At 41.0% G+C, this 10,806-nt stretch overlaps 1 long non-coding RNA gene across 1 annotated transcript; it reads left to right on the forward strand.

The window, feature by feature from the left end:
* Positions 1 to 3,543: 3,543 nt before the first annotated feature.
* Positions 3,544 to 8,234, forward strand: LOC308633570. Its single transcript, XR_014018800.1, has 4 exons — positions 3,544 to 3,733; positions 3,862 to 3,934; positions 7,093 to 7,183; positions 7,683 to 8,234. It is a non-coding gene; the product is annotated as an uncharacterized lncRNA (long non-coding RNA).
* The last annotated feature ends 2,572 nt before the right edge of the window (positions 8,235 to 10,806 follow it).

Raw genomic sequence — 10,806 nt, forward strand, 5'->3', positions numbered from 1 at the left:
GCCCAGATGCATCTTTCTCCTTTTATTGATACATCTGGGGCTCGGCCTTACCATTTCTCAACCTTACCTACTCCTTTGGAGGTCTCATTTGGTCATATGGCTCTATGTGTCCATGTCCAGTCTGTACCTGTGCCTGAAGTCCAGACTTGTAGAGCCACCCACTGTTCCCATGTCCAACATTTGCGGCTTCAAAGCTGAACCTGGAGTCTTTCCTCCAAACGGGCTTTCCCTGTATTCTTTAGCATCTCAGTTAAAGCCAACTTAATTTTTTTAAATGCTTAGGCCAAATGCCACAGAAATATCCCTGACTCTTCTCTCTCATTCACATTCCACGTTTACTCCTTCAAGAAATCCTTCTCTTTGGAGTCTTACTGCTGCTTCTGTCTCCATTGTCATTACTGTCGTCTAATTCCCCAACATCCCAACATGGATTGTGGCAATTGCCTCTAACTAGTCTCCAAGTTTCGATCCTTGTTCTCCATTCAGCTGCCAGATAGGGTTTTAATGATACATCAGTCAGATAAAGTAACTTGTCTGCTACAAACCCCTCCATTTCCCTGAATAAAGACGAAGCTTAGTATTACTAAATCTGAACGGACAATATGAGCCATTCCTTTCCCTCACCCATTACCTCTCTGACTTCCTCCCCTCCCCGCATCACTCTCCCCATCACTCATCCACTCCAGATACAGTGGCCTCTTTGCTGTTCCTCAAACATTCCAGACGTGTTTCCATTTTAGGGCCTTAGCACCTGGCGTTCTGTCTGCCTGGAATGTTCTTCCCCAGACATGTGTGTAATTAAGTCCCTCATTTCCTAACCCTTTCTCTAGTGTCACTTTCTTGCCAGAGGCCACCTTGGTGACCCTAACCTAACATTGCTGTCTCCTCCCCTCCCCCAGTACTCCTGACCCCTCCCCTCCCACAGTACTCCTGACCCCTCCCCTCCCCCAGTACTCCTGATCCCTCCCCTCCCCCAGTACTCCTGACCCTACTGCTCTGCTCTATCATTTTTCTGTAACACTTGTCTAGTACAATACTATATAATATGCATATTTTTTATGCTTTTAAAAAGTTGTCAGTCTGCCCCACTTACATGTAATCTTCATGGGAGCAGGGGCTAATGAGTGTTTTATATCCCAGCGCCTAGTGTGGTATGCAGCACACAGCCCTCCATGCATGTTTGTTGGGTGAATGAAAGAAAGCTGTGGATGAGGCATGTGGCCAGCTGTCTGGCTCCTGCAAACTGACTTGTTTGCTATCCAGCCTTCATTCCATCAAAACCCCCCTTTCTAAAACGTTTGTTGTAGGGGTGGGGTGATGGTGAAGATTGCTTTAGAGGTGGTTTCTGGGAAAGGGTGGGGGCTGAGAAGAAGAGCCAACCTCCCTCATGATTGCAGGCATGAGTACACCAGTTCCTCCTTGAGGGGTGGAGCTGGGTAATCAGAGGGCCTGACCTGACCTGGCCTGATGTATTTTGTATTCTGATATTTTTGTTTAAAATAGTTTTCACGATCATTATTTGAATGGCGGCATACTTAAAATACAGTCTTAATGACCCAGCCTTGAAAGTGGATATGTGTAAGCCTGGAGATTATCATGGATTGCTTTTAAGAACTTCAGGGAAAGGTAATAGTTAAGAGCACAGGCTAAGAGTTAGTCTATCTGGGTGCAAATCCTGGTCTTGGCCCTTTTTGACTGTGTGACCTGAGGCAAGTCATTTAATTTTACTGTGCCTTAGTTTCCTCCTCTGTAAAATCAGGGCAGCCGCAGTTGTGTATCTGTGATGGAACAGAGTTATTTTGGAAAATAAAATAAATAATATTTTATAAAGTACTTGGGCACTTGCTACACAAAGTGCCATCTTTTTTTTTTTTTTTTTTTTTTTACTGGTTGTTCAAAACATTACATAGCTCTTGACATATCATATTTCATCAAAGTGCCATCTTCTGACCATCACCATCAACAATAGCTGGGGGGCTTGTTAGAAATGCAGAATTTAAGGCCTGGCCTAAACTTACCATATCAGAAGCTGCATTTTGATAAGATCCCTAAATACTTACTATGCACATTAATGTCTGAGAAAATGACTTTCAACAGTGCCAGGGACATGTGTCAAATACCATATAATCATTAAATTTTAAAGCAATTATGACTTCTCCTCAGTCAAACCTATAAAGTGAGCTTACCCAACATGTAGCTCTGGGGTCTCAGGCCAGTCAGTGAGTGCTTACCTCTGGGCTTCTGTTTCCTTGTCTGTGACTTGAGACAATTAGAATGAGTGATTTTTTTTTTTTTTTTTTTGTCAGCTCTGGCTCTTTGGGATTCAGTCCAGCTTATCAATTCACATTCTACTGAACAGAGAGTTTAAAAAAAAAAGAACAAAATTTCTTTTGGAAACTGGATATAAGTAAGTCCTTAGAAAAATGTCCCCAGATACCCTTTGTGTTACAAGCCAACCAGGCCAAAACTGTAGGAATTTTTTTTTTTAAAATATTTATTTATTTATTTATTTATTTATTTATTTTTGGCGGACACAACATCTTTGTTTGTATGTGGTGCTGAGGATCGAACCCGGGCCGCACGCATGCCAGGCGAGCGCGCTACCGCTTGAGCCACATCCCCAGCCCCAAGGAATTTTTTTCTTAATCTCATAGATATATCTTATTTTATTTTAATGTTAAGTTGATGATGCTGTTTAAGAACTAGTAGGGTCTTAGGGCTCTTGGTGGAAGCTGCTCTATTTAATTAACTCTTTAAGAATAAAAAAATAGCCTTTACAAATTTGCTCTTTTTTGGTGGCATTACATCATAGGCTTTATCTTGGAAAAAGTAAGAAATTCTAAGACAGTAATCTTCTAAAATGCAGCCAGCAATCATCCACTATTAGTCTGAAAAGGCTCCTAAAAAATAGTCCTTATTTTATAGACAAGAAGAAAGAAAATGATATTTCCCTTGAAAATGTTTTCATATCCACTATTAGAATTTCTAATATCTTCCTTCCACTGACAGTTGGACAGTAGAGGTTCATCTCTTTGGCTTTGTTAGAATTCTTTGTTTGTCTGTCTATCTATTTATTTATTTTTTCAGTGCTGGGTTGAACCCAGGGTATTCTATCACTGAGCCACATCCCCATCCCTTTTTATTTTTTATTTTGAGACCAGGTCTCTCTAAGTTGCTGAGGCTGGCCTTGAACTTACCATCCCCTTGGCTCAGTCTCCCAAGTTGCTGGATTACAGGTGTGTGCCACCATGTCTGGCTAGTTTGTATTCTTGACTCATCTTAATTTGGCCTCATTTCATCTGTGAGGGACTGAATTGTGATCTCTTTCTCAAATGTATAGGTGGAAGCTATAACCCCACGATGTGACTGAACTTGGAAATAGGAACTTAGGGAGGTAATGAAAGTGAAATGAGGTTATGAAGATAGGACCCTAATCTGATAGAACTGGTGTCCTTATTAAGAAGAGGAGGAGCTACCAGAACTTGCTCTCTTTCTCCCTTGTGTGTACAGAGAAGAAGCCATTTGGGAAATACAGCAAGAAAGTGTCATTTACAACCCGGGAAGAGAAGTCTCATCAGAAACCAACCTTAATGGCCCCTTGATCCTGGGCTCCAGCCTCCAGAGCTGTGAGAACATGTGTCTGTTGTTTATGCCACTTGGTCTGCTGTATTTTGTTACAGGAGCCTGAGGAAACGAGGACACTGTCTTCCCAACTTTCAAACTGCTCCCCTTGGTGCGTCTCTCCTGTGGATTTGTCTGTTTTTGTATCTTTACTCCTGAGTCCTCTTAGAATGGATTTCTTCTATATTGCTGATGTCAGAATCTTAAGTTTTTTTTTGTTTTTGTTTTTTCTTCCCCCAGAGGCAAGCAATGGTGGTTAACTGGTTAATTTTGAATGTCAACTTGACTGGATTGAGAGATGCTCAGAGAATTGGTAAAGCATGCTTCTGGGCGTTATCTGTGCAGATGTTTTTGAGAGAAGATTAATGTGTGGGTCAGCACACTTAGTGGGGAAGACCTACCCTGAACATGGGCAGCACCATCTAATGGGCTGGGAGCCCAGGTGGTACTAAAAAGCAGGAGGGGGTAACCCATGCTTGTGCTTTCTTCTAGCAGCTACATTTTTTCTGCTGCTTCCCTCGATGAGGGTCTTCAGCTTTTTTTGAGTGTTAATGGACTTGCACTTCCAGGAGGCTTTGGGGCCTTTGGCCTGGGGCTGGGGGTACATACTGTTCTCTCTTTTGTTCTGAGGCTTCTTGGACTGGGCAGCCACTGGTTCTCCTGGCTCTTCACCTTGGCGACAGCCAATTGTAGTGTTTTCAACTTCTGTGACTGTGTGATTGAGATAGAATGTGTATATCTAATCTATGTCATCATTATCTATTTTTTTTCCCTATTGGCTCTGCTTCTCTGGAAAAAATAGTCCTTATTTTATAGACCAGAAGAATGAAAATGATATTTCCCTTGAAAACATTTTCATATCCACTATTGGAATTTCTAATATCTTCCTTCCATTGACAGTTGGACAGTAGAGGTTCATCTCTTTGGCTTTGTTAGTGTTCTTTGTTTGACTCATAGAAAAGCCTTCTGTTGTAGTCTGGGTAGTGTCCCACCCAAGATTCATGGTGACTAGAATCTCTGGACTCTCAGATTGTGATCTTATTTGAAAATAGAATCTAGGGATCAATGACTGGTGTCCTCATGAGGAGAGGACACAAAGATGCAGGGAAGATGGCTATGTCACCATAGTATTAAAGACTGGAGTGATTCTTCCACAAGCCAAGGGATACCGGGAGTTTTACCCTAGATCCTTTGGAGGGAGCATGGCCCTGCTGACTCTGATTTTGGACTTCTGATGGAGGAAAATTTCTTGCTGTTTTAAGCTAAGTTTGTGGTGGTTTGTAAGGGGAGCCCCAGGAAGCTAATGGACCTTCTCGGATCCTCCCAGGGGAGAGTTCCCAGGAGACTCTGTGCCTCTTTCCTGGGCTTTCTGTCTTCTAGTTTATTTACTTGAGTGCTAGCTGTCATTTCACCAAGATTGTGACTCCTGGTTGGGAAATTCTTTGAGATAACAAAGTACTCATTACAGAGCTTTGGATAGTGCAGTATTATGGTCCTCAAAAGTCTTAAATTGTGAATATTTTCTAAGGGAAATAATATGAAATTCTTTCCAGGACAAAAAAATGTTGGAGTCATGACATGTGCCTGTGATATTTCTGGATTAATTATGTGGAAGCATGTAGTGGACAGTGAGATTTCCTATACAATCCATGTAGTAACTACTAAAATTTTATGAGAAACATTATTGTAATAGAAAGAGCATAAGACTGGGAATTTAAAAATCTGGGATTTGGGGTTTGAATCTAGGTCCTGCTGAGTACTGGCTGTGTATTTTGGACAAGTCACTCTCAGGGCTTAGTTCCATATTAGCAAAATGAGAATAATACTGTCAGTGTTGCCTACCTCTTGGGTGGGTTATGAAACTTCTATGAGGGAGGTTATGAGAGAGGATCTGGAAGCTGCATAGCCTCTGAGTGTGAACTGGATAGATCATTATTGAGGGCACTTTGTGGAGTCACAGCTATAGTTACACAGCCTATGGCAGTCAGTTTTCTGTTACTGTTAGCAAATACGTGAGATAATCAACTTATAGAGAGGGAAGGTTTATTTTGGCTCACAGTTTTGGAAGTTTTAGCCCATGATCAATGGGCCCCATTGGTTTGGGGCTTGTGGTGAAGCAGCAAGTACATCACAGTAACAGTGTGTGGCAAAACTGCTCATCTCATGGCTGGAATGTGTTTTCATGTCTTTATTTTTTTGAGGTACTGGGGATCAAACCTAGGGCCTTATGTATGGAAGGCAAGTACACTACCACTGCATTATATTCTGGGCCCCCATGGCCCAGATGTGAAGAGAAAAAGAGGGAGAAGGGTTAGGGTTCCCTTCAAAGAACACCCCCAGTGGCCACCCTCTCATTAGGCTCCACCACTTAAAATTTCCATCATTTCCCAAAAGCAACCAGCAGGGGACAGAGCTTTTACATATGGGCCTTTGGACAATATTCTCTATCTAGACTATAGCAGTGCCATGGGATTTAGATCCGTGGCAGAGTTTGGGGATCATTTAATAAGCTTTCTTCTTATTATTAAAAAAATTTTTTTTAGTGGTCAATGGGTATTTATTTATTTATATGAGGTGCTGAGGATGGAAACTAGGGCCTCACACATGCTAAGCAAGTGCTTTACCACTGAGCCACAACCCTAGCCCCTAGCTTTCTTATTTCTCAGAGAAGATGGAGGGCAAAAGAAATTGTGACTCATCAATCTAGTCTGAATCAAGTAGACTAGCATTAGGAGTCTGTGTCTGTCCTCACAAACTCAGAATTCTGTATGGAGTAAGCAGGAAATTGGCAAAGATTCTGCCTTTCCAGCAACTAACTGATAAAACAGATAGAACAAATGCAGGGCAATTCCCAGAAACACCATAAGAATGTGATAAATCATGTCGAACTCATTGTATAACATGATTCTTTAGAGTTCATGTTGAAGAATGTGATAGAAATTTAGCAATCACAGTCTGGCGAGGATGCAATTTACAAAGGCATTTATTTAGGGATTGGGACAAGAAAGTAACATTATGTGCTAAAATATTTGACAAATGGGTGTGTGGATTTTAAAGGCATATGGATTCGGTGGAGACAGACAACGGCAAATTGGCAGCTCTCAGTGGAAGGAAGAATTGCACCCATGATGTGATGTAGAGATTGACAGCCTCACTCTTGGACATGAAGCTATTAAAATGTCAATTCTGGTCATTTGGGTGGCTTACTAAAGGAAGGAGAGGATAGATACCTGTGATAAGGCATTATAGACACAACTGGCCCATTAATTAAAAACTCCTTTACTATGACCAAAAAAAAACATGGGTTGCATGAAAAAAAAATGCTCTATTTGTAAAGGAAATGAAGATAAACAAGAAACCTGCTGATCGCATTTTCAGACGGGAACTTATTTTCTAGTAAAGAACACTTTGTAAAGAGGTTTTATGATTGTGACGGGAGGAGGCTCTTAAATTAAGGTTGTGCTCTCCTAGATGTATGAAGAGCTGCATCTTTAAATGACTTAACGGGACATTTTCAAGCAACTCAGCACTTGGCAGACTTGATTTTGACGAGCAGGAGCAGGTGGGTGGCTCAGGCTTCTCAACCTTGAAGAGATGACCCCAAATGACTTTGTGTTTTCCTCATAGCTACAAGATAAAATAAGGGTTAATTAAGGAATTTGGGAAAGGTGTCTCTGTTGTTCAGGTGAAGGAGAGGAGAAGGTGTGACACATAAATAGGAAGAGCCAGCTGTCATGGAAGCACAGAATGGCATGAGGCAAGGAGTCCCGGGGTGTGGGGGTAGCCCCAGAGTATGGTTTCTGGTTATTACAAAGGGACTAAACCCAACAGTCACTGGTGCTCACACAAGCATGGCATAACTTTCTCGACTCCTGAGTGAGAGATCACTTTTGTGTGTTCTGGGGAAGAGATCTGTCATGCAGAGGGAATGTACCACCATGACAGGCTTATTGTGCCTTTTCTGAACTTTGAGAGGTCTTCCATGCTTCGAGAAATATGAAATTTTCAGAAGTTGTTTCCAATCGTGACTATTTTGACACCATCTTTCCCTTTTTCTACAGATTCTATTTTCTTCATTGGTGTCCCTCCTTCCCCTGCCTCCTCTAATCTCTGTCCCTGCCAGTCTGGGTAAAGTTTCTGGCACCTGACTTGTTTGCCAGGAAAAAGACAACTGCTGCTGAAGGAGAAGCACTTTCCTGCTTGCTCGGCTGCCTTAGGACTCCACTCTCTCAGTTACTGTGGGCTGTGCAAGGGGTCCTGGCATTCCCAGAATTGGGGGGACACCCCATCTCGTGTCCATCTTTTTACAATGTGGGGCGGGTTCAGGGGTCTCAAGAAGGATTTTGAAATTGTTGAAGTCCGTTGTCCATCTTTCTAAATACTTTTTTTGGTAGGATACACATTAACATTTTGTACTTGGGAGAACAGGATGATGGGGATGGAGCATGCTCAGTTTTATGCTTCTTAGGGAGAAAATTGTATGGGTTGTAATGAGCAAGACTTAGGCAAAAGTTTCCTCCGCAAATGTTGAGAAAAGACAAAATGTTAAATTGGAGCAGGGTTAGAGTAAGATATTTAATTTTGTTTTTTATTTGCTTGGAATAAAAACTTGAACAGATTCTTTTGTGTTCAAATCTCTCATTGGATTTATAAAAGGTTTGCAAACCAGGATAAAGGTGAGTACATTAATAAAGGTCCATACACATTTGTTTTAAAAGATCACAAATCCAATTCAACTTGTGTTGTTCTCTCTCTTCTTTCACAATATTACCTTCTCCACTGTTACTATCTTCTTACACGTTTCTATGAGTCTGTTTACACCTATGAAATGGAAAAACAACAGTCTCCTCTGATCCATGGGGGATATATTCCAAGACCCCCAGTACTTGCCTGAAACCCCAGATAGTTTCAAAACTTATATTTCCTATGCTTTTTCCTATACATATATACCTGCAATAAAATTTTAAATTTTAAAGGAAGCATTTTATGGCTTCTCTTGGGCATATCTAAATTGCCAACATCACTATCCTTGCCCTTTGGGGCCATTATTAAATATAATAAGTGTTATTTTTTTTTTAAAGAGAGAGTGAGAGAGGAGAGAGAGAGAGAGAGAGAGAGAGAGAGAGAGAGAGAGAGAATTTTTTTTTTAATATTTATTTTTAGTTCTCGGCGGACACAACATCTTTGTTGGTATGTGGTGCTGAGGATCGAACCCGGGCCGCACGCTTGCGAGGCGAGTGCGCTACCGCTTGAGCCACATCCCCAGCCCAATAAGTGTTATTTTTGAACTCAAGCACTGAGATCCTGCAAGAGTCAATCTGAAAACCAAGATGGCTAGTAAGCAACTAACTGGTGTGTAGGTTATACATTATAGATACACTGGACAAAGTGATAATTCATATCTTAGGTGAGTTGGAGCAGGAGGACACAGATTTCACCATATGACTCAGAATGGCACGCAGTTTAAAATTTATGGATTGATTATCCCTGGAATTTTGCACTTCATATTTTTGGACCATTATTCTGTCTGCAAGTAATTGAAAACAAATAAAAAATAAGGGGGAGGGACTCCTGTATTATTTATGTAATATGAAAAGGCTTATACCTGACAATGTCAGATGATGATTTAAAAGTTGTTACATTAGGCCTTTTTTCCTTTTCTTTCTTTCTTTCTTTTTTTGGTACCAGGAAAAGCACCAGGTACCAGGTGCTTAACCACTGGGCAATATCTCCATCCCTTTTTATTTTGAGACAGGATCTCACTAAGTTGCTTAGAGCCTTGCTAAATTGCTGAGGCTGGCTTTGAAATCTCGATACTCCTGCCTTAACCTCCTGAGCTGCTGGGATTACAGGTTTGTGCCACCGTGCCTGGCTAGGTTACGTCAGGGCTTTCAATCTTTAATTCCATTTTATTTTGCTTTTCTCTCACTTTCTCTCTCTCTGAACATATACACATATAAATATTATATATAATATTTTTCTAAATCTTGATCATTTGATTAAGGTGGATTTTTCTAGGCTTTTCCATTAAAAAGGTAATTTACAAAGCTCTTTCTCTTTGCAATTAGTAAGCAATTCATGAAGGAATGTTATATAAATACCCTTTTTGTCGTCAAATATTCACACACTTGTTATCATCCATTGCTAATTTTCTAACTCCATCCCTGGCAAGTAATAAATGTAGAAAGACTGGTGGAGTCAGAAAATTAAAACCCCGTTTTTATATTAAAAAAATTATCTACAACATCTCCTTTACTATTCTGGAATGTATTATTATTTTTTTGGTGATAAACCTGTTTGCAAATAATTTCAACTGTAATCTAAAGGAGAAATGAAAGAATATTAATTTATAGCAAAAAAAGATACATACTTCAGTATATAGAATGTGTCAGCACTTCTACAGGAGATCATTCAATGGGCCTCAGACACGAGCACATATGTGAGCCATCATGGTGATGAGACATTTGCTGTTGAGGCCCAGAAGACAATACTCCAGAGACCAGAGACTGGAGCTTTGACATCCTGAGAGGCCTTGAAGTGTTACTGCAGTCCTAGGGCCTAGACTAGGCTGACTCTGGGGCCTGACTAGAGGCCTGACTCTGGGGGTCTCAACAGGCCAGATTAGTCACCCACCACCTTGAGAGTCCAATCCTAGAGACCAGTGGTGGTGAAGTAGGAAAATAATTTATCCAGTGTGGCCATACTGGGAAGAAAGCATAAGCAGGGGAATCTATGTCCTAATCAATGTTCTGTCTTTGGAGTATTAGCAAGACCTCCAGGACTATACAGGGGAAGAAAAAAGTGGGAGAGGCCCAATATGTATCTTATAAATATTCAGGCACTCTTGGTCAAACCCTGCTCTGTTTGGTCATTATCTCAGGAGGTCTGGTTTTGTGGGATCCTCTTGTACCAGGGAAATAAATCATTGTTTCTTTCTTTTTTTTAAATATCTTTATTTTATTTTTATGTGGTGCTGAGGATCGAACCCAGTGGTTCCTGCATGCTAGGTGAGCACTCTACCTCTGAGCCACAACCCCAACCCCAAATCATTGTTTCTTGAGGGGACAATTCAGTTCCTGTCATGAGGTGATCTCTCTGCAAGGTCGATTGTTTTGGGGAACTGAGATAAGCTGAGAAGAAACGACTCAGAAAGAACAGGTCATAAGAGCAAAATGGAGTCAAGTC

This window comes from Spermophilus citellus, assembly GCF_964194105.1.
Source record: "Spermophilus citellus genome assembly, chromosome: 14".
NCBI lineage: Eukaryota > Metazoa > Chordata > Mammalia > Rodentia > Sciuridae > Spermophilus > Spermophilus citellus.